This window comes from Ornithorhynchus anatinus, chromosome 10 (genome assembly GCF_004115215.2).
Source record: "Ornithorhynchus anatinus isolate Pmale09 chromosome 10, mOrnAna1.pri.v4, whole genome shotgun sequence".
Classification (NCBI taxonomy): domain Eukaryota; kingdom Metazoa; phylum Chordata; class Mammalia; order Monotremata; family Ornithorhynchidae; genus Ornithorhynchus; species Ornithorhynchus anatinus.
The window spans coordinates 28,349,250-28,374,558 of NC_041737.1; the positions used below are offsets into that span (position 1 = coordinate 28,349,250).

General features: G+C 50.2%; 1 long non-coding RNA gene across 29 annotated transcripts; it reads right to left on the reverse strand.

Moving 5' to 3' along the window:
* Window positions 1-11: 11 nt before the first annotated feature.
* LOC120637985 lies at window positions 12-7,981 on the reverse strand. Of its 29 annotated transcripts, none has more exons than XR_005660460.1 (10): window positions 5,765-5,952; window positions 5,519-5,603; window positions 4,907-4,942; window positions 4,678-4,819; window positions 4,353-4,471; window positions 3,619-3,776; window positions 2,526-3,380; window positions 1,045-2,312; window positions 340-427; window positions 12-68 (listed from the first exon to the last, which is right to left on the reverse strand). It is a non-coding gene; the product is annotated as an uncharacterized LOC120637985 (long non-coding RNA). The 29 variants fall into 29 exon arrangements; XR_005660463.1 differs by having other exon boundaries at window positions 4,907-4,917; window positions 5,514-5,603; XR_005660459.1 differs by having other exon boundaries at window positions 5,514-5,603.
* Between the last annotated feature and the right edge of the window lie 17,328 nt (window positions 7,982-25,309).

Consider the following 25,309-nt stretch of genomic DNA (forward strand, 5'->3'; position numbering starts at 1 on the left):
ATCGACCACTTGCCGCTCGATCCAGATGGAAGGTCTTCTCTCACGGCGGTCTTCATTCTTCCAGCATCCTTGGAGAAGCCGAACCAAGCGGAGGTTTGGAAATCAGGCCGCGGTCCAGGGGTGGAAAAAAAGAAAATACCTTCATTAGCGTTAGATATCGGTAGAGGTAACGTGAGCCGCAATCAGGCTAGCAACGTTGGTCAAAGGTCCCTCCCTCAAGACCTGTGCATGAATCTCCCCCTGCCCTGACAGTGAGATCACTCTTCCCTTTGGCCGGCCTGGAAATGGGTCTCCAGTTCCATCATCCCACCCCCAAACACTTCCCACCTGCCTTCCTACCTTGGCTGCTGCCAGCATCTTTTCATCTAACCCTTCTCCCTCTTCTGGAGGTCAGCTTCTGCCGATGTCTGAGGCTGCATCTCTCCGCCTGTGTGGAGGTCTGCCGGTCAGGGGCGCTCCCAGAAGTAGGTAGGTGAATTCTCTGAAAACTACGCGCCTGGGCTTCAACTCGGACTCTACCACCGCTTTAGGGCAAGAACTCTCTTCCATATCGCCTTCAGAAACGCTACTTTAGAGAACCTGCATGAATTGTCTTTTTTCTCTCCGAAAACCAAATCCAAGCCTCACTCACATGGAATATAATCCCAATTTCAGTAGTCAGGAGAGTGAACTGTTCTAACAGCGGGGAGCCTCATGTGACTGATGTTTATTCTTTCTTTTGAAGGGGACATGAGGTAAATTTCTCTGGGAAATTTAAATCTCTTTTTAATCTCTCTTTGACTTTCCTTATTATTTCTTCCTATTTAATAGCTCCCCGGACCACCTCTCTCCCCCCTGACTGGATTTTGAGGAGGAAAGGCCACCTCCTAACCCGAGTTCTTTCTCCTGAAAATGGATTGGGGAAATATTCTGCGAGGAAAAATCCAAACACCTTTTCATCTGGCATCTAAAAATGTCAGAGAGATTGATCCTGGTTCAAATAATTTGATGCTAGCAGTACATTTTTCCAAAGGTTTTGGGATTAGTTGATGATTTGATACTTACCTTTGGCTGGTGGACAGGTCCCATCTCCTCTCAGGGGTGTCCTGGTCTCCCCGTGTTGGCTTGATCCCCCAGTCGCCTTCTGCCTTGTCCTCTTCCTCTTGGGTGCGGCTCTCTGTCCCAAATCCCTGCCAGAGGTATCTAGAAGGCAACTCGACCTCACTGCAGCGCAGGAAAAGCAACACAGTGGCTTTTGGCCTTTGTTGGGGATTTCTTATAGACATCACAAAGCTTTCTTTATTTTCTTTCTTCCAGGAAAAAAAAAGAAAGCTAAAAGCTGGAGGAGTCAATCACATTTCCAAGAGACCCAAGGACATAGTCCATCCCTCCCACCCACATAACAGGCCTTCTCTCTCCCTGAGAGCCTGTCGATCACCATCTCACTCCCAAGCGAAGGACTGCTCCTCCCATTCTGGGCCTCCTCACTGCCGCCGGGATCTCCCTGGCCAGGTCCGTTGGCGCAGGGGTGGTCAGGACATGCCAGTCTCCTCCTTCCTCCTCGGGTGCTTCCCCTCTTCATCTCCTGGAGCCGTGGGTTAAGGGGACACTTCAAATTTCAAACCTTGGTTTGAGCACAGAGCGATAACAGGACTTTCCTGGCAAGCAGCAAGGAATTCCTTTTCCCAAGCCACCATTAATTCTTATGACCACCAGACAGGCAGGTCTTTTAAATTCTCTCACTTTAAATCCATCCAATCCTCCTAGGGACAAGGATCCTAGGGAAAAGGATCCCAACGTCAGGAGTCAGGAGAAGGAAACCCATGGCAGAAGACATTTGATTTGCTTCCTAAATAGATATGGAGGGAGGAAATTGACATTCAATGGCAGTTTTCCCAACTTAGATGGCCCATTCCTGTGGTGCGGCGAAATTCGCAGGGGCTAGAAATACACTTTGAATCGCGTCCTAGCCAGGCCCTCCTTTGCAAACTTCCTGGCAGCCCAAGACCTTAGGCCATGATTTCTTCATTTTCGAGCCAATCGCCTCCGTCTTTCTTCTCCAACAGACCAAAGGATCCTTTCAGGCTGTGAAGACCTTAACTTGATAAATAAGAGCAGGAGATTCTTTGCCTAAAGAAAACGAATTTTTTCCTCCATCTTCCTGGACCCAAAGACCTAGGATACAGCTGGTGGGATTAGGTAAGGGCCTTAAAGGGTTTCACCTTTATGCACAACTTGCCGCTCGATTCAGATGGAAGGTCGTCTCTCACAGCAGTCTTCCTTCTTCCAGTATCCTTGGAGAATCTGAGCCATTCGGAGGTTTGGAAACCGGGCTTCAGTCCCGGGGTGGAAAAAGAAAATACCTTCATTAGTCTTAGATGTCCGTAGAGGTAGCCTGAGACGCAAACAGGCTGGCAACGTTTGTCAAAAATCCCTCCCTCGAGACCTGTGCATCCATCTCACCCTGCCCTGATGCTGAGATCACTCTTCTCTTTAGCCGGCCTGGAAATGCGTCTCTAGTTCCATCATCCCACCTGCTTTCCTACCTTGCCTGCTGCCAGCATCTTTTCATCTAGCCGTTCTCGCTCTCTCGTAGGTCAGCTTCTGCCGACGTCTGAGGCTGCAGCTCTCCGCCTCTGGGGATGCCTTCCGGTCGGGGGCGCTCCCAGAAGTAGGTAGGTGAAGGCTCTGAAAAATATCCACCTGGCTTTTAACTCGGACTCTATCACTGCTTCATGCCAAGAGTTCTCTTCCATATCGCCTTCAGAAACGCACCTTTAGAGAACCTGCATGAATTGTCTTTTTTATCGCCTAAAACTAATCCAAGCCTCACTCACATGGAATATAATCCCAATCCCAGTAGTCAGGAGAGTGAACTCTTCTACAGCGGGGAGCCTCATGTGACTGATGTTTACTCTTTCTTTTGAAGGGGACATGAGGAAAATCTCCCTGGGAAATTTAAATCTCTTTTTAATCTCTCTTTGACTTTCCTTATTATTTCTTCCTATTTCATAGCTCCCCGGACCACCTCTCTCTCCCCTGACTGGATATGGAGAACTCCTAACCAGAGTTCTTTCTCCTGAAAATGGACTGGGGAAATATTCTGGGAGGAAAAATCCAAACAATTTTCATCTGCAATCTAAACATGTCAGAGAGATTGATCCTGGTTGAAATAATTTGATACTAGCAGGAAATTCTTCCAAGAATTTTGGAATTAGTAGATGATTGGATACTTATTTTTTTCTGGTGGACAGGTCGACTCCCATCTCCGCTCAGGGCTGTCCTGGTCTCCACGTGTTGGCTCGATCCCCCAGTCGACATCTGCCTTGTCCTCTTCCTCTTGGGTGCGGCTCTCTGTCCCAAATCCCTGCCAGAGGTATCTAAAAGGCAACTCGACCTCACTGCAGAGTAGGAGAAGCAACACAGTGGCCTTTGGCCTTGGTTGGGAATTTCTTGTAGACATGACAAACTTTCTTCATTTTCTTTCTTCCAGGAAAAAAGAAAGCTAAAACTTGGATGAGTCAATCAGATTCCTCAGGTACCCAAGGACACAGTCCATCCCTCCCACCCAACAGGTCTTCTTTCTCCCTGAGAGCCCGTCGATCACTATCTCACTCCCAAGCGAAGAACTGCTCCTACCATTCTGGGCCTCCTCACGGCCGCCGGCATCTCCCTGGCCAGCTTGGTTGGCACAGGGGTGGTCAGGACATACGAGTCTCCTCCTTCCTCCTCGGGTGCTTCCCCTCCTCATCTCCTCGAGCCGTGGGTAAGTGGGCACTTCAAATTTCAAACCTTGGCTTGAACACAGAGCGAAAACAGGACTTGCCTGGGCAAACAGCAAGGAATTCCTTTTCCCAAGCCACCATTAATTCATATGACCACCAGACAGGCAAGTCATTTCAATTCTCTCACTTTAAATCCATCCAAACCTCCTAGGAGAGGATCCCAATGTCAGGAGTCAGGAGAAGGGAACCCATGGAAAAAGACATTTGATTTGCTTCCTACATAGATATGGAGGAAGGAAATGGACATTCAACGGCAGTTTTCCCAACTAAAGATTGCCCATTCCTGTGCTGTGGCAAAATTCGCAGTGGCTAGAAATACACTTTGAAAAGGAGGGCCTGGTTGCAGGCGATTCAAACTTCCTGGCAGCCCAGGACCTGAGGACATGATTTCTTAATTTTCGAGCCAGTCGCCTCCCTCTTTCTCCTCCAACAGACCGAAGGACCCTTTCAGGCCATGAAGACCTGAACCCGATAAATAAAAGCAGGAGATTCTTTGCCTAAAGAAAACTGACTTTTTCCTCCATCTTCGGGACCCAAAGACCTAGGATACAGCTGGCAGGATTAGGGAGGGGCCTAAAGGGGTTTCACCTTTATCCACCACTTGCCGCCCGATTCAGATGGAATGTCTTCTCTCACGACAGTCTTCATTCTTCCAGTATCCTTGGAGAATCCCAGCCAAGCGGAGGTTTGGAAATTGGGCCGCGGTCCTGGGGTGGAAAAAGAAAATACCTTCATTAGCCTTAGATGGCCGTAGAGGTAGCGTGAACCGCAATCAGGTTGGCAACGTTTGTCAAAAAATCCCTCCCTCGAGACCTGTGCATGAATCTCACCCTGCCCCGATGCTAAGATCACTCTTCCCTTTGGCTGGCCTGGAAATGGGTTTCTAGTTCCATCATCCCACCTGCTTTCCTACCTTGCCTGCTGCCAGCATCTTTTCATCTAGTCCTTCTTGCTCTCCTGGAGGTCAGCTTCTGCCGACGACTGAGGCTGCAGCTCTCCACCTGAGCGGATGCCTGCCGGTCGGGGGCGCTCCCAGTAGTAGGTAGGTGAAGGCTCTGAAAAATGCCCGCCTGGGTTGCAATTCAGACTCTACCACCGCTTCAGGGCAAGAGTTCTCTTCCATATCGCCTTCGGAAACGCACCTTTAGAGAACCTGCGTGAAGATTCTTTTTTCTCTCCTAAAACCAAATCCAAGCCTCACTCACAGGGAATATAATCCCAATCCCAGCGGGGAGCCTCATGTGACTGATGTTTATTCTTTCTTTTGAAGGGGACATAAGGTAAATTTCCCTGGGAAATTTAAATCTCTTTTTAATCTCTCTCTGACTTTCCTTATTATTTCTTCCCATTTCATAGCTCCCTGGACCACCTCTCTCTCCCCTGACTGGATTTTGAGGAGGAAAAGCCACCTCCTAACCAGAGTTCTTTCTCCTGAAAATGGATTGGGAAATATTCTGGGAGGAAAAATCCAAACACCTTTTCATCTGGAATCTAAAAATGTCAGAGAGATTGATCCTGGTTCAAATAATTTCATGCTAGCAGGAAATTTACCCAAGAGTTTTGGGATGAGTAGATGATCTGATGCTTATTTTTGGCTGGTGGGCAGCACGACTCCCATCTCCTCTCAGGGGTGTCCTGGTCTCCCCGGGTTGGGTCGATCCCCCGTTCGACTTCTGCCTTGTCCTCTTCCCCTTGGGTGTGGCTCGCTGGCCCAAATCCCTGCCAGAGGTATTTAAAAGGCAATTTGACCTCACTGCAGAGCAGGAGAAGCAACACGGTGCCTTCTGGACTTTGGTGGGGATTCCTCATATTCATTACAGAGCTTTCTTCATCTTTTTTCTACCAGGAAAAAAAGAAAGCTAAAAGTTGGATGAGTCAATCAAATACCCCCGGTACCCAAGGACACAGTCAATCCCTCCCACCCACATAACAGGCCTTCTTCCTCCCCGAGAGCCTGTCGATCACGATCTCACTCAGTCCAAGCGAAGAATTTCTCCTACCATTTTGGGCCTCACCGCTGCCGCCGGGATCTCCCTGTCCGGCTTGGTTGGCGCGGGGGTGGTCAGGACATTCGAGTCTCCTCCTTCCTCCTCGGGTGCTTCCCCCTCTCATCTCCTGGAGCCGAGGGTCAAGTGGGCACTTCAAATTTCCAACCTCGGTTTCAACACCGAGAGATGAGAGGCCTTTCCTAGAGAACAGCAAGGAATTCCTTTTCCCAAGCCACCATTAATTCATATGGCCTCGAGACAGGCAAGTCATTTCAATTCTCTCTCTTTAAATCGATCCACACCTCCTAGGGACAAGGTTCCCAATGTCAGGAGTCAAGAGAAGGGGACCCACGGAAGAAGACATTTGATTTGCTTCCTAAATAGATATGGAGATAGGAAATTTACATTCAACGGCAGTTTTCCCAACTAAGATTGCCCATTCCTGTGGTGTGGCAAAATTCGCAGTGGCTAGAAATACACTTTGCAAATCAGGGTCTGCCTAGGACGTGAATCCAACTTCCCTGTAGCCCAGGACAAGAGGCCATGATTTCTTAATTTTCCAGCCAGTCCGCCTCCCTTTTTCTTCTCAAACAGACCATAGGCTCCTTTCAGGCTGTGAAGACCATAAGTCGATAAATAAAAGCAGGAGACACTTTGCCTATAGAAAACTATTTTTTTCCTTCATCTTCCTGGCCTCAAAGACTTGGGATACAGCTGAAGGGATTAGGTAGGGGCCTAAAAGAGTTTTCCCTTTATCCACCACTTGCCGCCCGATCCAGATGGTAGGTCTTCTCTCACGGCAGTCTTCATTCTTCCGGTAGCTTTGGAGAAGCCGGGTCAATCGGAGGCTTGGAAATCAGGCCGCGGTCCTGGGGTGGAAAAAGAAAATACCTTCATTAGCCTTAGTGATCTGTACAGGTAGCATGAGCTGCAATCAGGCTAGCATCGTTGGTCAAAAATCCCTCAAGACAGGCGCAGGAATCTCTCCCTGCCTTGATCCCTCTTCCCTCTGGCCGGCCTGGAACGGGGTGCAGAGTTCTCTCTTCCCACCCCCAAACACTTCCCATCTGGTTTCCTACCTCGGCTGCTGCCAGCATCTTATCATCTAGCCCTTCTCGCTCTCCTGTAGGTCAGCTTCTGCCGACGTCTGAGGCTGCAGCTCGATGCCCGGGGTGGATGCCTGCCGGTCCGAGGGGCTCCCAGAAATGGACAGGTGAAGTCTCTGAAAAATATCCACCTGGGTTTCAACTCGGACTCTACCACCGCTTTACGGCAGGAATTCCTGTCCAGATCGCATTCAGAAACACACCTTTACAAGATGGGCAAGAATTGTCTTTTCTCTCTCCTAAAAACAAATCCAAGCCTCACAGGGAATATAATCCCAATCCCAGTAGTCAGGAGAGTGAACTGCTCTAACAGCGGGGAGCCTCAATTTAGGGTGGATTATTCTTTCTTTCGAGGGGGACAGGAGGTAAATTTCCCTGGGAAATTTAAATCTCTTTTTAATCTCTCTCTGACTTTCCTTATTATTTCTTCCTATTTAATAACTCCCCATACCTCCTCTCTCTCCCTGCCCGGATTTTGAGGAGTAAAAGCAACATCCTAACCCGAGTTCTTTCTCCTGAAAATGGATTGGGGAAATATTCTGGGAGGATAAGTCCAAACACCTTTTCATCTGGAATCTAAAAATGTGAGAGAGAGAGAGAGAGAGAGAGAGGGATCCTGGTCCAAGTCATTTGATAGTAGCAGTAAATGTTTCCAAGAATTTGGGGATCAGTAGATGATTTGATACTTATTTTTTTCTGACGGACAGGTCGACTCCCATCTCCTCTCAGGGGTGTCCCGCTCTCCACGTGGCGCCTCGATCCCCCAGTCGACTTCTGCCTCGTCCTCTTCCTCTTGGGTGCAGCTCTCTGAACCGAATCCCTCCCAGAGTGTATCTGAAAGGCAACTCGACCACACTGCAGAGTAGAAGAAGTAACAGAGTGGCTTCTGGCCTTTGTTGGGGATTTCTTACGGACATTACAAAGCTTTCTTCATTTTTTTTCCACCAGGACCAAAAAAGAAAGCTAAAAATGGATGAGTCAATAAGCCAAATCGTCCCGGGTATCCAAGTACGGAGTCAATCCCTCCCACCCACCTAACAGGCCTTCTTTCTCCCGGAGAGCCTGTGGATAACGATCTCCCTCAGTCCGAGTGAAGAATCTCTCCTACCATTTTGGGCCTCACCAGCGCCCCCGCCCCCGCCGCCGGCGCCGCCGCCGCCGCCACCGCCGGGATCTCTCTGCCCGGCTAGGTTGGTACTAGGGTGGTCGGGATATGCGAGTCTCCTCCTTCCTCCTCGGGTGCTTACCATCCCCCATCATCTCCTGGAGCCGCGGGTCAGGTGGGAACTTCAAATTTCACACCTTGGTTGGAACAGAGAGAGATAAGAGGGCTTTCCTAAGGAACAGCCAGGAATTCCTTTTTCCAAGCCATCATGAATATATCTGGCTCCACCACAGGCAAGTCATTTCAATTCTCTCTCTTCAAATCGATGCAAACCTCCTAGGGACAAGGATCCCAATGTGAGGTGTCAGGAGAGAGTCGAGAGTGTGGAGAGGGGGACCCACGGAAGAAGACATTTAATTTACTTCTTAAGGAGCTAGGCAAAAAGGAAATTTCCATTCGAGGGCAGTTTTCCCCACTTCAACGGCACGTTGCTGTGCTGTGGCGCAATTGGCAGTGCCTAGAAATACCCCTTTCCAAGGAGGGACCGGCCGGGACGCCATTCAACCTTCTCGCGGCCCGGGAGTCGAGGCCCTGACCGGCTTGCTTTGCCAGCCCGTCGCCTCCCCTTCTCTTCTCAAACAGACCCGGGGGCCACAGCCCGACCTGGGCCCTCATCCTCCCCTCTGGCCCAACTCGCTCTGAAATGAATCCCTTCAGGAGAGAGCTATCGGGGTGAGCCAACGGAGTAGATAGTTGCAATTCACATTTTGACTGAGTGCTCCGGGGAAAAAAACTCCACCCGTGGGGCCTCATTTCAGAGCAAGTCTTTCCTTTGGTTCAGCCCGCCCTCCCTCCCTCCCTCCCAAACGGCTCTTGCTCCCTCAGACTTTGCTCTTTTTACCTCAGTTTTACGCCTCCCCGGATAATGGCTCGGGCAGTGGAGCCATCTCGTCCTCCCCCAGGATGTTCTTTCTTCTCCCATTTCCACGGCTCCCCCGCCCCCCACCCCTTCCCCAAATTGGGAGAGAACAGCTTAGAACGAACACCGCTTCGGGCCCACCTCATTCCTTCAAAGCACTTGGCCTCTTGGAATCAACTCCACCGAGGGGATGGCACCCGGACTAGGTGCCGCCCTCTTTCAGTTCCTGGCAGCTCCTTTGCTTTTTGCCCCCTTCTTTCTCAACCTGCCGTTTCTCCTCAGCCTGGCTCTGAGGGAGCCAGCGGCGTTTCCTCCGCCGCCGCCCCCGCCCTCCCCCTCACATACAGCCCAGCCCACCCCCCCGCCTCTCCTCAACTCTCCTCTCGCCCTTTGCCCTGTCCCCAGCCCTTTGCCCTGTCCCCTGTCCGCTGTCCCCTGTCCCCGGTCCTGGCCTGTCCCCGGGACTGCCCTCACCAGGCCCTCTTTCTTTCTTTCTTTCTTTCTCTTTCTCGCTCGCTCCGCTTCACGGCTCCGCCCGCTGCACCCTGGGAAACAACGACGCCCACGCCCACGCCGCCGCCGCCGCCGCCGCCTTTTCTAGTCGGGGCCTGAGGAGAGCGGGGGGCGGAGCCAAGACCTTCCCTCCCTTTGGTTCGGACTGGAGTCGCTCTGCTTCTCCCCGCCTCCTTCACCCCCTTGCAGGACGACGGGAAAGAAAGAAAAAAAACCCCAAATCTCCTCAGCTTTTCTGAGCCGCGGCGCATGCCCAGGAATTCGAAAGGGGGGAGTCAGTCTTTTCTAGGGCAAGAGACGCAGGCAGTCTGGAGCCCTTGGGGCGACATCGTTTTCCTAGAAATTCTTTTTAATAAAGTGGAATGAGATTTCGGTCAAGCCTTATTGGCTTCCAGAGAGGTCGTTTTCCAGAGGCGGTAACTGAGGCCCAGCCAAGTGAAGTGACTTAGCCCAGGTCATGGGAAGCAGCGTGGCTCAGTGGAAAGAGCACGGGCTTGGGGGGCAGAGGTCGTGGGTTCTAATCCCGCCCCGGAGGCGGGCCTTGTCTGCTGTGTGGCCTTGGGCAAGTCACTTGACTTCTCTGGGCCTCAGTCACCTGATCTGTAAAAAGGGGGATTAAAAAAACGTGAGCCCACGTGGGACGAGCTGATTCGCCTGCATCTACTCCAGCGCTTAGAACAGTGCTCGGCATATAGTAAGCGCTTGCTTAACAAATACCATAATAACCATAAAGGACAAGCGGCGGGGAGGGGATTAGAACCCACCTCCTCCGCCTTCCAAACCCGTGCCCTTTCCACTAAGCCACGCTGCTTCTCTCTCCACTCCCTCCCTCCCTCCTCTACCTACTTGCCTAACTCATTTCCTACCTATTCTTTTAACTCCCGTGAACTCTGCCTTTAGAGAGGAGAATAACCACTAACTAACCACGGCTAATAGATTGCCGGTGCTGAAGCCTTTGGGGGGTATGCCACCAAGGACAGTTGGAGGAGATTTCTGTAATCGATACTTGAATCAAACCGACGATCGAACAGAAACACACAAAGAAACAAAAAACGGCAATGAAATGGGCTTGCTTTCTGCCCTGGACTGAGGTCTTCTTGCCCCCACTCCTCCCCGCTCACCACCACCCCGCCCCCCCCCCCCCCGAGGCCCTGTACAAATCGTGGGAGCCTCGGATAGGAAGATAGAGTGGAGAAGCGGCCTGGCCTAGTGGCAAGAGCACAGGCTCGGGAGTCCGAGGACGTGGGTTCTAGTCCCTGCCCCGCCCCCTGTCAGCTCTGTGACCTGGGCCGCTCACTTGACTTCTCTGGGCTTCGGTTCTCTCGTCTCTCAAACGGGGGGGACTACTGAGCCCCATCCCTGGCTAGGGAGGTTGTCCGACCCCATTAACTCCTACCGACCCAAGCGCCGAGAGCAGTGCTCGGCACATAGCGAGCACCTGGCAGATGCCCTAATTCTCATTCTTACTAGGATTAAATTAGGGCAAGGGATGGAATAGATGGATAGGTTTAGGAGGCCTTTTTCGGGTCACTGCTTCAACCTCTTCAGCCTCTGCCTCGGGACTCATTGTGGGCGGGGATCGACTCTCTTTACTGCCGTATCCTAATGAAAATGATGATGACGGTGGTATCTGTTCCACACTCCTCCGGTGCCAAGCACTGTTCTAAGCACAGGGAAATCAGCTTCTCCCCCGTAGGGCTCACGGTCCTAACCCCCATTTTTTCCAATGCGATAAGTGAGGCCCAGAGAAGTGAAGGGACTTGCCCCGGGTCGCAGAGTGGTGAGGTGGCGGGGCTGGGATTAGGACCCAAGACCTTCATTTCCTGGGAGCCGGAAGGTCATTCATTCATTCATTCATTCATTCATTCATTCAATAGTATTTATTGAGCGCTTGCTACGTGCAGAGCACTGTACTAAGCGCTTGGAATGAACAAATCGGCAACAGATAGAGACAGTCCCTGCCGTTTGACGGGCTTACGGTCTAATCGGGGGAGACGGACAGACGAGAACGATGGCGATAAATAGAGTCGAGGGGAAGAACATCTCGTAAAAACAATGGCAACTAAATAGAATCGAGGCGATGTACATTTCATTAACAAAATAAATAGGGTAATGGAAATAGATACAGTTGAGCGGACGAGTACAGTGCTGAGGGGATGGGAAGGGAGAACGGGAGGAGCAGAGGGAAAGGGGGAAAAGAGGGTTTAGCTGCGGAGAGGTGAAGGGGGGGTGGTAGAGGGAGTAGAGGGAGAAGAGGAGCTCAGTCTGGGAAGGCCTCTTAGAGGAGATGAGTTTTAAGTAGGGTTTTGAAGAGGGGAAGAGAATCAGTTTGGCGGAGGTGAGGAGGGAGGGCATCATGGGTTCTAATCCCAGTCCCGCCATGGGTCTGCCGGGTCTCAGTTCCCTCATCTGGAGAATGGGGCTTAAGAACCTGGGCCCTCCAAGGAACCAGCTTTTTTTTTTTTTGGTATTTGTTAAGCGCTTACTCTGTGCAGAGCACTGTTCTAAGCGCTGGGGTAGCTACAGGGTAATGGGGTTGTCCCACGTGAGGCTCACAGTCTTCATCCCCATTTTACAGATGAGGGAACTGAGGCACAGAGAAGTGAAGTGACTTGCCCCCAGTCACACGGCTGAGAAGTGGCAGAGCAGGGATTCGAACCCAGTACCTCGGACTCCCAAGCCCGGGCTCTTTCCACAGAGCACCACTTCTGCCCCAGTGCTCAAAACAGTGATCGACACATAGTAACCCAACCCAAGCACTGAGAGCAGTGCTCGGCACATAACGAGCACTTGGCAGATGCCCTAATTCTCATTCTAGTAATACTAGGATTAAATGAGGGCAAGGGATGGAATAGATGGATATGTTTAGGAGGCATTTTGGGGTCACTGCTTCAACCTCTTCAGCCTCTCCCTCGGGACTCATTGTGGGCGGGGATCGACTCTCTTTATTGCCGTATCGTAATGAAAATGATGATGACGGTGCTATCTGTTCAACACTCCTCCGCTGCCAAGCACTGTTCGAAGCCCAAAGAAATCAGCTTGTCCCCCGTAGGGGATGGGGTCTTAACCCCCATTTTTCTAATGCGGTCAGTGGGGCCCAGAGAAGTGAAGGGACTTGCCTCTGGTCACGGAGCGGTGAAGTGGCGGGGCTGGGATTAGAACCCAAGAAAGACCTTCATTTCCTGGGAGCCGGAAGGTCATGGGTTCTAATCCCAGTCCCGCCATGGGTCTGCCGGGCCTCAGTTCCCTCATCTGGAGAATGGGGATTAAAAACCTGAGCCCTTCAAGGGAAAAACTTTTTTTTTTGGTATTTGTTAAGCACTTACTCTGTGCAGAGCACTGTTGTAAGCGCTGTTGTAGCTACAGGGTAATCGGGTTGCCCCACGTGAGGCTCACAGTCTTCGTCCCCATTTTAAAGATGAGGGAACTGAGGCACAGAGAAGTGAAGTGACTTGCCCCCAGTCACACGGCTGACAAGTGGCAGAGCAGGGATTCGAACCCAGGCCCTCGGACTCCCAGGCCCGGGCTCTTTCCATTGAGCCACGCTGCTGCCCCAGTGCTCAAAACAGTGATTGACACCTAGTAACCCAACCCAAGCGCTGAGAGCAGTGCTCGGCACATAACAAGCACTTGGCAGATGCCCTAATGCTCATTCTTACCAGGATTAAATTAGGCCAAAGGATAGAATAGATCGATATGTTTAGGAGGCATTTTGGGGTCACTGCTTCAACCTCTTCGGCCTCTCACTCCGGAAATCATCATGGGCAGGGATTGTCTGTCTCTCTCTGTTGAGAAGCAGCATGGCTTAGTGGAAAGAGCCTGGGCGTGGGAGTCAGAGGTCGTCAGTTCTAATCCCGGCTCCTCAACCTGTCCGCTGTGTGACCTTGGGCACATCACTTTACTTCTCTATGCCTCGGTTACCTCATCTGTAAAAAAAATTGGGGATTAAAAAACGTAAGCTCCACGTGGGACAATCTCATTCCCCTCTATCTACCCCAGCAGCTTAGAACAGTGCTCAGCACATAATAAGCGCTTACCAACTACCATAATTATTATTATTGCCGTATGGTCATAATGATAATGATGATGACGATGGTTTCTGTTAAACACTCATTATGTGCCAAGCATTCTTTGAAGCACCGGGTAGTCAGCTAGTCCCCTGTAGGGCTCACAGTCCTAATCCCCCTTTTTCAAACACGGTGAGTGAGGCCCAGAGAAGTGAAATGGCTTGCCAAAGGTCGCACAGCAGCGAAGTGGCGGGGCTGGGATTAGAACCCAGGTCCTTCATTTTCTGAGAGCTGGAAGGTCATGGGTTCTAATCCCAGTCTTGCCATTGGTCTGCCGGGCCTCAGCTATCTCATCTGTAAAATGAGGATTAAGAACGTGAGCCCTCAAAGGGACAAGGTTTTTTTTGTGGTATTTGTTAAGCGCTTACTATGTGCAGAGCACTGTTCTAAACGCTGGGGTAGCTAGAGGGTAATCAAGTTATCCCACGTGAGGCTCACAGTCTTCATCCCCATTTTACAGATGAGGGAACTGAGGAACCGAGAACTGAAGTGACTTGCCCCCAGTCACACGGTTGGGAAGTGGCAAAGCAGTGATTCGAACCCAGGACGTTGGACTCTCAAGCCCGGGCTCTTTCCACTGAGCCACACTGCTGCCCCAGTGCTCAAAACACTGATCGACACATAGTAACCCAACCCAAGCGCTGAGAGCAGTGCTCTGCACATAACGAGCACTTGGTAGATGCCCTAATTCTCATTCTTACTAGGATTAAATGAGGGCAAGGGATGGAATAGATGGATAGGTTTAGGAGGCATTTTGGGGTCACTGCTTCAACCTCTTCAGCCTCTCCCTCGGCACTCATTGTGGGCGGGGATCGACTCTCTTTATTGCCGTATCGTAATACAAATGATGATGACGGTGCTATCTGTTCAACACTCCTCCGGTGCCAAGCACTGTTCGAAGCACAAGGAAATCAGCTTGTCCCCCGTAGGGCTCAGGGTCCTAACCCCCATTTTTCAAATGCGGTAGGTGAGGCCCAGAGAAGTGAAGGGACTTGCCCCGGGTCGCAGAGCGGTGAAGTGGCGGGGCTGGGATTAGAACCCAAGAAAGACCTTCATTTCCTGGGAGCCGGAAGGTCATGGGTTCTAATCCCAGTCCCGCCATGGGTCTGCCGGGCCTCAATTCCCTCATCTGGAGAATGGGGATTAAGAACCTGAGCTCTTAGGGACCAGCTGGTTTTTTTTTTTTGGTATTTGTTAAGCGCTTACTCTGGGCAAAGCACTGTTCTAAGCGCTGGGGTAGCTACAGGGTAATTGGGTTGTCCCACGTGAGGCTCACAGTCTTCATCCCCATTTTACAGATGAGGAAACTGAGGCACAGAGAAGTGAAGTGACTTGCCCCCAGTCACACGGCTGACAAGTGGCAGAGCAGGGATTCGAACCCAGGCCCTCGGACTCCCAAGCCCGGGCTCTTTCCATTGAGCCACGCTGCTGCCCCAGTGCTCAAAACAGTGATTGACACATAGTAACCCAACCCAAGCGCTGAGTGCAGTGCTCAGCACATAACAAGCACTTGGCAGAGGCCCTAATTCTCATTCTTACTAGGATTAAATTAGGCCAAAGGATAGAATAGATCGATATGTTTAGGAGGCATTTAGGGGTCACTGCTTCAACCTCTTCAGCCTCTCACTCCAGAAATCATGGTGGGCAGGGATTGTCTCTCTCTCTCAATTGAGAAGCAGCATGGCTTAGTGGAAAGAGCATGGGCCTGGGAGTCAGAGATCGTCGGTTCTAATCCCGGCTCCTCTAATTGTCCGCTGTGTGACCTTGGACATGTCACTTTACTTCTCTATGCCTAAATTACCTCACCCGAAAAAAAAATGGGGATTAAAAAATGTGAGCTCCACGTGGGACAATCTCATTCCCCTCTATCTACCCCAGCGCTTAGAACAGTGCTCAGCACATAATAACCGCTTACCCAGTTACCATAATTATTCTTATTGCCGTATGGTAATAATGATAACGATGATGACGATGGTATCTGTTAAACACTCATTATGTGCCAGGCATTCTTTGAAGCACCGGGTAGTCAGCTAGTCCCCTGTAGGGCTCACAGTCCTAATCCCCCTTTTTCAAATGCAGTGAGTGAGGCCCAGAGAAGTGAAATGGCTTGCCCAAGGTCGCACAGTGGCAAAGAGGCGGGGCTGGGATTAGAACCCAGGACCTTCATTTTCTGAGAGCTGGAAGGTCATGGGTTCTAATCCCAGTCTTGCCATTGGTCTGCCGGGCCTCAGCTACCTTATCTGTAAAATGGGGATTAAGAACGTGAGCCCTCAAAGGGACCAGGTTTTTTTTGTGGTATTTGTTAAGCGCTTACTATGTGCAGAGCACTGTTCTAAACGCTGGGGTAGCTACAGGGTAATCAGGTTATCCCACGTGAGGCTCACAGTCTTCATCCCCATTTTACAGATGAGGGAACTGAGGCACAGAGAAATGAAGTGACTTGCCCCCAGTCACACAGTTGGGAAGTGGCAGAGCAGGGATTCGAGCCCTGGACCTCGGACTCCCAAGCCCGGGCTCTTTCCACTGAGCCACACTGCTACCACAGTGCTCAAAACAGTAATCGACACATAGTAACCCAACCCGAGCGCTGAGAGCAGTGCTCTGCACATAACGAGCACTTGGCAGATGCCCTAATTCTCATTCTTACTAGGACTGAATGAGGGCAAGGGATGGAATAGATCGATATGTTTAGGAGGCATTTTGGGGTCACTGTTTCAACCTCTTCAGCCTCTCACTCCGGAAATCATCATGGGCAGGGATTGTCTCTCTCTCTCTCTATTGAGAAGCAGCGTGGCTTAGTGGAAAGAAATTGGGCGTGGGAGTCAGAGGTCGTCGGTTCTAATCCCGGCTCTGCTAGTTGTCCGGTGTGGAACCTTGGGGACGTCACATTACTTCTCTATGCCTCAGTTACCACATCTGTAAAAAAAAAATGGGGATTAAAAAATGTGAACTCCACGTGGGACAATCTCATTACCCTCTATCTACCCCAGCGCTTAGAACAGTGCTCAGCACATAATAAGCGCTTACCAACTACCATAATTATTATTATTGCCGTATGGTCATAATGATAATGATGATGACGATGGTATCTGTTAAACGCTCATTATGTGCCAAGCACTGTTTGAAGCACCGGGTAGTCAGCTAGTCCCCTGTAGGGCTCACAGTCCTAATCCCCCTTTTTCAAATGCGGTGAGTGAGGCCCAGAGAAGTGAAATGGCTTGCTCAAGATCGCACAGCGGGGAAGTGGCGGGGCTGGGATTAGAACCCAGGACCTTCATTTTCTGAGAGCTGGAAGGTCATGTGATCTAATCCCAGTCTTGCCACTGTTCTGCTGGGCCTCGGCTACCTCATCTGTAAAATGGGGATTAAGAACGTGAATCCTCAAAGGGAGAAGATTTTTTTTTGTGGTATTTGTTAAGCGCTTACTATGTGCAGAGCACATAGTACAGGGTACAGAGTAGAGGGTAATCAGGTTGGGCCACGTGAGGCTCACAGTTTTCATCCCCATTTTACAGATGAGGGAACTGAGGCACTGAGAAGGGAAGTGACTTGCCCCCAGTCACATGGCTGACAAGTGGCAGAGCAGGGATTCGAACCCAGGACCTCAGACTCCCAAGACTGGGCTCTTTCCACTGAGACACGCTGCTGCCCCAGTGCTCAAAACAGTGATCGACACGTAGTAACCCAACCCAAGCACTGAGAGCAGTGCTCGGCACATTGGCAGATGCCCTAATTCTCATTCTTACTAGGATTAAATGAGGGCAAGGGATGGAATAGATGGGTAGGTTTAGGAGGCATTTTGGGGTCACTGCTTCAACCTCTTCAGCCTCTCCCTCGGGACTCATTGTGGGCGGGGATCGACTCTCTTTATTGCCGTATCGTAATGAAAATGATGATGACGGTGCTATCTGTTCAACACTCCTCCGGTGCCAAGCACTGTTCTAAGGACAAAGAAATCAGCTTGTCCCCCGTAGGGGATGGGGTCTTAACCCCCATTTTTCTAATGCGGTCAGTGGGGCCCAGAGAAGTGAAGGGACTTGCCTCTGGTCGCAGAGCGGTGAAGTGGCGGGGCTGGGATTAGAACCCAAGAAAGACCTTCATTTCCTGGGAGCCGGAAGGTCATGGGTTCTAATCCCAGTCCCGCCATGGGTCTGCCGGGCCTCAGTTCCCTCATCTGGAGAATGGGGATTAAAAACCTGAGCCCTTCAAGGGAAAAACTTTTTTTTTTGTATTTGTTAAGCACTTACTCTGTGCAGAGCACTGTTCTAAGCGCTGTTGTAGCTACAGGGTAATCGGGTTGTCCCACGTGAGGCTCACAGTCTTCATCCTCATTTTACAGATGAGGGAACTGAGGCACAGAGAAGTGAAGTGACTTGCCCCCAGTCACACGGCTGACAAGTGGCAGAGCAGGGATTCGAACCCAGGCCCTCGGACTCCCAAGCCCGGGCTCTTTCCATTGAGCCACGCTGCTGCCCCAGTGCTCAAAACAGTGATTGACACTTAGTAACCCAACCCAAGCGCTGAGTGCAGTGCTCAGCACATAACAAGCACTTGGCAGAGGCCCTAATTCTCATTCTTACTAGGATTAAATTAGGCCAAAGGATAGAATAGATGGATATGTTTAGGAGGCATTTTCGGGTCACTGCTTCAACCTCTTCGGCCTCTCACTCCGGAAATCATCATGGGCAGGGATTGTCTGTCTCTCTCTGTTGAGAAGCAGCATGGCTTAGTGGAAAGAGCCTGGGCGTGGGAGTCAGAGGTCGTCAGTTCTAATCCCGGCTCCTCTATCTGTCCGCTGTGTGAACTTGGGCACATCACTTTACTTCTCTATGCCTCGGTTTCCTCATCTGTAAAAAAAATTGGGGATTAAAAAACGTAAGCTCCACGTGGGACAATCTCATTCCCCTCTATCTACCCCAGCGCTTAGAACAGTGCTCAGCACATAATAAGCGCTTACCCAATTACCATAATCATTATTATTGCCGTATGGTAATAATGATAATGATGATGACGATGGTTTCTGTTAAACACTCATTATGTGCCAAGCATTCTTTGAAGCACCGGGTAGTCAGCTAGTCCCCTGTAGGGCTCACAGTCCTAATCCTCCTTTTTCAAACGCGGTGAGTGAGGCCCAGAGAAGTGAAATGGCTTGCCAAAGGACGCACAGCAGTGAAGTGGCGGGGCTGGGATTAGAACCCAGGTCCTTCATTTTCTGAGAGCTGCAAGGTCATGGGTTAATTAATTAATGTTGGTATTTGTTAAGCGCTTACTATGTGCCGAGCACTGTTCTAAGCGCTGGGGTAGACACTGGGGAATCAGGTTGTCCCACGTGGGGCTCACAGTCTTAATCCCCATTTTACAGATGAGGGAACTGAGGCACAGAGAAGTGAAGTGACTTGCCCACAGTCACACAGCCGACAAGTGGCAGAGCTGGGATTCGAACTCAGGAGCCCTGACTCCAAAGCCCGTGCTCTTTCCACTGAGCCACGCTGCTTCTCCAAGAATGCTTCTCACGCTGCTTCTCCAAGACTGGGTTCTAATCCCAGTCTTGCCATTGGTCTGCCGGGCCTCAGCTACCTCATCTGTAAAATGGGGATTAAGAACGTGAGCCCTCAAAGGGACCAGGTTTTTTTTTGTGGTATTTGTTAAGCGCTTACTATGTGCAGAGCACTGTTCTAAACGCTGGGGTAGCTACAGGGTAATCAGGTTATCCCACGTGAGGCTCACAGTCTTCATCCCCATTTTACAGATGAGGGAACTGAGGAACAAAGAACTGAAGTGACTTGCCCCCTGTCACACGGTTGGGAAGTGTCAGAGCAGTGATTCGAACCCAGGATGTTGGACTCTCAAGCCCGGGCTCTTTCCACTGAGCCACACTGCTGCCCCAGTGCTCAAAACACTGATCGACACATAGTAACCCAACCCAAGCGCTGAGAGCAGTGTTCTGCACATAACGAGCACTTGGCAGATGCCCTATTTCGCATTCTTACTAGGATTAAATGAGGGCAAGGGATGGAATAGATGGATAGGTTTAGGAGGCATTTTGGGGTCACTGCTTCAACCTCTTCAGCCTCTCCCTCGGCACTCATTGTGGGCGGGGATCGACTCTCTTTATTGCCGTATCGTAATAAAAATGATGATGATGGTGCTATCTGTTCAACACTCCTCCGGTGCCAAGCACTGTTCTAATCACAAGGAAATCAGCTTGTCCCCCGTAGGGCTCACGGTCCTAACCCCCATTTTTCAAATGCAGTAAGTGAGGCCCAGAGAAGTGAATGGACTTGCCCCGGGTCGCAGAGCGGTGAAGTGGCGGGGCTGGGATTAGAACCCAAGACCTTCATTTCCTGGGAGACAGAAGGTCATGGGTTCTAATCCCAGTCCCGCCATGGGTCTGCCGGGCCTCAATTCCCTCATCTGGAGAATGGGGATTAAGAACCTGAGCTCTTAGGGACCAGCTTTTTTTTTTTTGGTATTTGTTAAGCGCTTACTCTGTGCAAAGCACTGTTCTAAGCGCTGGGGTAGCTACAGGGTAATTGGGTTGTCCCACGTGAGGCTCACAGTCTTCATCCCCATTTTACAGATGAGGGAAGTGAGGCACAGAGAAGTGAAGTGACTTGCCCCCAGTCACATAGCTGAGAAGCGGCAGAGCAGGGATTCGAACCCAGTACCTCGGACTCCCAAGCCCGGGCTCTTTCCACTGAGCACCGCTGCTGCCCCAGTGCTCAAAACACTGATCGACACATAGTAACCCAAACCAAGCGCTGAGAGCAGTGCTCGGCACATGACGAGCACTTGGCAGATGCCCTAATTCTCATTCTTACTAGGATTAAATGAGGGCAAGGGATGGAATAGATCGATATGTTTAGGAGGCATTTTGGGGTCACTACTTCAACCTCTTCAGCCTCTCACTCTGGAAATCATGTGGGCAGGGATTGTCTCTCTCACTATTGAGAAGCAGTGTAGCTTAGTGGAAAGAGCATGGGCCTGGGAGTCAGAGGTCGTCGGTTCTAATCCCGGCTCCTCTATTTGTCTGCTGTGTGACCTTGGGCACGTCACTTTACTTCTCTATGCCTCAGTTACTTCATCTGTAAAAAAAAAGGGGATTAAAAAATGTGAGCTCCACCTGGGACAATCTCATTCCCCTCTATCTACCCCAGCGCTTAGAACAGTGCTCAGCTCATAATAAGCGCTTACCAGATACCATAATTATTATCCTTGCCGTAAGGTAATAATGATAATGATGATGGCGATGGTATCTGGTAAACACTCATTGTGTGCCAAGCACTCTTTGAAGCACTGGGTAGTCAGCTAGTCCCTGACTCACCCCTTTTTCATATGCGGTGAGTGAGGCCCAGAGAAGTGAAATGGCTTGCCCAAGGTCGCACAGCGGTAAAGTGGCGGGGCTGGGATTAGAACCCAGGACCTTCATTTTCTGAGAACTGGAAGGTCATGGATTCTAATCCCAGTCTTGCCATTGGTTTGCCGGGCCTCAGCTACCTCATCTGTAAAATGGGGATTAAGAACGTGAGCCCTCAAAGGGACAAGATTTTTTTTTGTAGTATTTGTTAAGTGCTTACTATGTGCAGAGCACTGCTCTAAGCGCTGGGGTAGATACAGGGTAATCAGGTTGTGCCACGTGAGGCTCACAGTTTTCATCCCCATTTTACAGATGAGGGAACTGAGGCACAGAGAAGTTAAGTGATTTGCCCACAGTCACACAGCTGAGAAGTGGCAGAGCTGACATTCGAAACCAGGGCCTCGGACTCCCAAGCCCGGGCTCTTTTCACTGAGCCACGCTGCTGCCCCAGTGCTCAAAACACTGATTGACCCATAGTAAGCACTTAGGAAATACCGTAATTATTATTACTACCATTACTCAATTGGGGAAGTGATGGCAGATATGGAGATTTTTATGAGGCATTTTTTTGTCACTGCTTCCACTCTTCAGCCTCTCCTCCGTGCTCTTTGTGGCCAGGGATCGTCTCTCTCTTTGGCCGGATTGTACTTTCCCTAAGCGCTCAGAACAGTGCTCTGCACACAGTAAGGTTTCAATCAATATGATTGAATGAATGAAGGAATGAACTGTGTCGTTCCTATTCTTCTCCTTTTAGGTTCATTTCCTCAGGAAACTCATCCACTCCCCTACCCTTAGTTACCATCTCAGTGGGGTTAACTTCCACATCTATCTTGCCAACCTTATCTCTGTCCCCTTCCACAGTCTGCCATTTCATCGAACCAGCAGGACATCGGCCCACGGGTGTTCTGCCAATATTGAAAAGGTCAACAGGTCTGTGGTGTAGCTCCTTCTCTTCCCCTATCCCTCCAAATCCTCTTCTCCGCTAACTTTTCCACCACAGTCCATCGATCAAGCTGGGAATTCCTCGTCTGTCAAACGGCAGCTAAGGCTGTGAGCCCCAGCCCTGGACAGGGACTTATTAAGGAGGGTGGGTAAAAGGAAGGAGAGAAGTTGGGAGTGCAACCAACTAGACTTTGCACTGATCCAGATCGGGCTGGACCTGGGGCACACCAGGTCTCCTGGGAGGGGGCAGAGGAAACAAAGAAAAAAGACTTCCAAGGAAGATGGGGCATCTAAGTGTCATAGATCACCCTTCCACTTTCACCTCCAGAACTGTTATACCTTTGTCTAGCTCAGGACTTCCCACCCCTCCGTTTACTGTTCAGCTATACTGACTGGAGCTGGGCTGCCACCTTCACTTTCCTTTCTATAAAGAAGAGTTTCCAGTCATTACCCCGGAGAGACTCTCTTGATTAATAAGTGAGGCCCAGAGAAGTGAAGAGACTTGCCCAAGGGTGCACAGCGGAGAAGTGGTGGGACTGGGATTAGAACCCAAGGCCTTCATTTCCTGGGAGCCAGAAGGTCATGGGTTCTAATCCGGGGCCCGCCCCTGGTCTGCTCTGTGGCCTCGGGCAAGTCACTTAAATTCTCTGGGCCTCAGTTACCTCACCTGTAAAATGGGGATTAAGAATATGAGCCCCTCAGAGGGACAACCTCATTACCTTGCGTCTGCCCCAGTGCTCAGAACAGTGCTTGGCACATAGTAAGCACTTAACAAATACCATAATTATTATTCATCTATATAATAATTATCCCTATTATATAATATATTATCATTATTATTATTACAGAGTGCTTGGGAAATAGAATATAATGGAATTGGTAAACCCGTTCCCTATCCATAAGGACTTTACAGGGTACAGAGAGGTCGTGTGGTCTAGTGGATAGAGCACAGGCCTGGGAGTCAAAAGGACCCGGGGTCACATGCTGGCTCTGCCACTTGTCTGCCATGTGACCTTGGGCAAGTCACTTCACTTCTCTGGGCCTTAGTTGCCTCATCTGTAAAACAGGGATTAAGAAGTAATGGAAGATATGGAAATGTTTATGAGGCATTTTTTTGTCACTGCTTCCGCTCTTTAGCCTCTCACCCTGAGCTCAATGTGGGCAGGCATCGTCTCTCTCTGTTGCCGCATTGTACTTTCCTAAGCGCTCAGTACAGTGCTCTGCACGCAGTAAGGGCGCAATCAATATGATTGAATGAATGAAGGAATGAGCTGTGTCATTCCTATTCTTCTCCTTTTAGGTTCGTTTCCTTCGGAAACTCATCCACCCCCATACCTTTAGGTACCATCTCAGTGGGGATAACTTCCACAACTATCTTGCTAACCCTTATCTCTCTCCCCTGCCCCAGTCTTCCGTTTCATCGAACCAGCAGGCTAGCGGCCCACGGGTGTTCTGCCAATACTCAACAGGTCAATAGGACTGTGGTGTAGCTCCTCCTCTTCCCCTGCCCCTCCAAATCGTCTTCTCCACTTAACCTTTCCACCCGAGTCCATCTATCAATTCCTCATCTGTCAAGCAGGAGCTAAGGCTGTGAGCCCCAGCCCTGGACAGGGACTCTGATCAACCCGTTGACCTCGAATCAACCCAACCGCTGAGAACAGTTCATGGCGTACAGAAATCCTTGGGGTGGAACCTTATAACGAATTCTTTCTCTTCATTAGAAACACAATTAAAAACGCTCATCATCTGAACTGATTTTACCGTCATGCCGTAATTAGAATCATAATAATAACTGCATTTGTGAAGCCCTTACTAGGTTCTAAGCACTGTTCTAAGCACTAGGTTAGAAACAAGACCATCAGGTTGTCCTCCGGGGGGCTCAGAGTCCTAATCCCCATTTTTACAGATTTGATAACCGAGGTTCAGAGAAGTGAAGTGGCTTGCCCAAGGTCACACAGCAGACGCGTGGCAGAGTTGGGATGAGAACCGGGTCCTCTGACTCCCCAGCCCATGCACAGTAGTCACATAACTTTTCTAGACTCAACTGTAAAACACCTAAAAAAGTTCTATGACTTTTTACACAATAATAATGATGATAACAATTGTGGTATTTACTAAGCGCTCACTACGTGCCAAGGACTGTTCTAAGCACTGGATTGGATACAGGGTAATCAGGTAGTCCCACGTGGGGCTCACACTTTTAAACCCCATTTTACAGATGAGGTAACTGAGGGACAGAGAACTTAAGTGACTTGCCCGAGGTCACAGAACAGACAAGTGGCGGGGCTGGGATTAGAACCCACATCCTCTAGCTCCCAAGCCCAGACTCCTTCCACTGAGCCATGCTGCTTTACCATACGTGTCAGGGTTTCATTGTGGAGGGGGTGAGGAGAGGCTATGCTCTACATCCCTAAATTTTGAACGGGGTGAAACATGCAAGTGGGAAAACCTGAAAGTTGAGGGTTAAGGCTGATTAGGAAAGCACAGGTACAGTTTTTGCCATGGGTAAAGTCGACCGGTCTAGCCCTAGGAGCAACTCCTGAGACCTGCTGCTGTTGTCGCAGCAGCAAGTTTTTCTCATCTGCTCTACCGCTGTCTTCTCCTCTTCACCAGCTCTGAAGAGGAATGGTTGCATGTGTCTCAGGTGGATTGGGAAGTGCTAGGAATGTGCATGGGGTTGTGTCTTTAGTAGCGGGCAGCGCAGGAAGAAAGTTAGAGCAGTATGTGTGAAGAAGTGTGGACCATAAGGGAAAAGCAAAGGTGTGGGTTAATGTGGGAGGGTTAGGGGCCTGGGGAAATGGATAGAGCACAGACCCGCGAGTCAGAATGTCAGAAGTTCTAATCCCAGCTCCACCATCTGCCTGCTGTGTAGCTTTGGACAAGTCACTTCACTTCTCTGGGCCTTAGTGAACCCATCTGTAAATGGGGAATTTGGACAGTGAGCCCCAAGAGGGACAGGGACTGTTATCCAACCTGATTGGCTTGTACCCACTGCGCTGCTTAGTACAGCGCTTGGCACATAGAAAACCCTTCATAAATACCACAGGTATTATCATTATCATTATTAATGAGGGTGGGTAAAGGGAAGTAGACAAGTAGGGTGTGCTAGGGTTGTGTAGTGAGGGAATGTGCGAAAGAGTGGTTTAGGAGCCAGTGGTTACACTAAGGCAAGTGAAACACACAACCAACTATACTTGGCACTGATCCAGATGTCCTGGGAGTTCTCCTTTGCACACCAGGTCTCCTGGGAGATGGCAGAGAAAAAAAGAAAAAAAAAAACTTCTAAGGAAGATGGGGCATCTAAGTGTCATAGATCACCCTTCCACTTTCCCCCACAGAACTGACACATCTTTATCTGCCTCACGAGTTCCCACCCCTCTGTTTACTGTTCAGCCCTGGGGGGAGCAGGGCTGCCACCTTCCCTTTCCTTTGTACAAGCAGGGGTTTCAGTCATTACCCCTAATGGACTATCGGTATTATCTTGGGCTGACACCATGACTTTGAACCATAGGAGAACCCAATCTACAAAACAAAGGGAGACCCTCAGG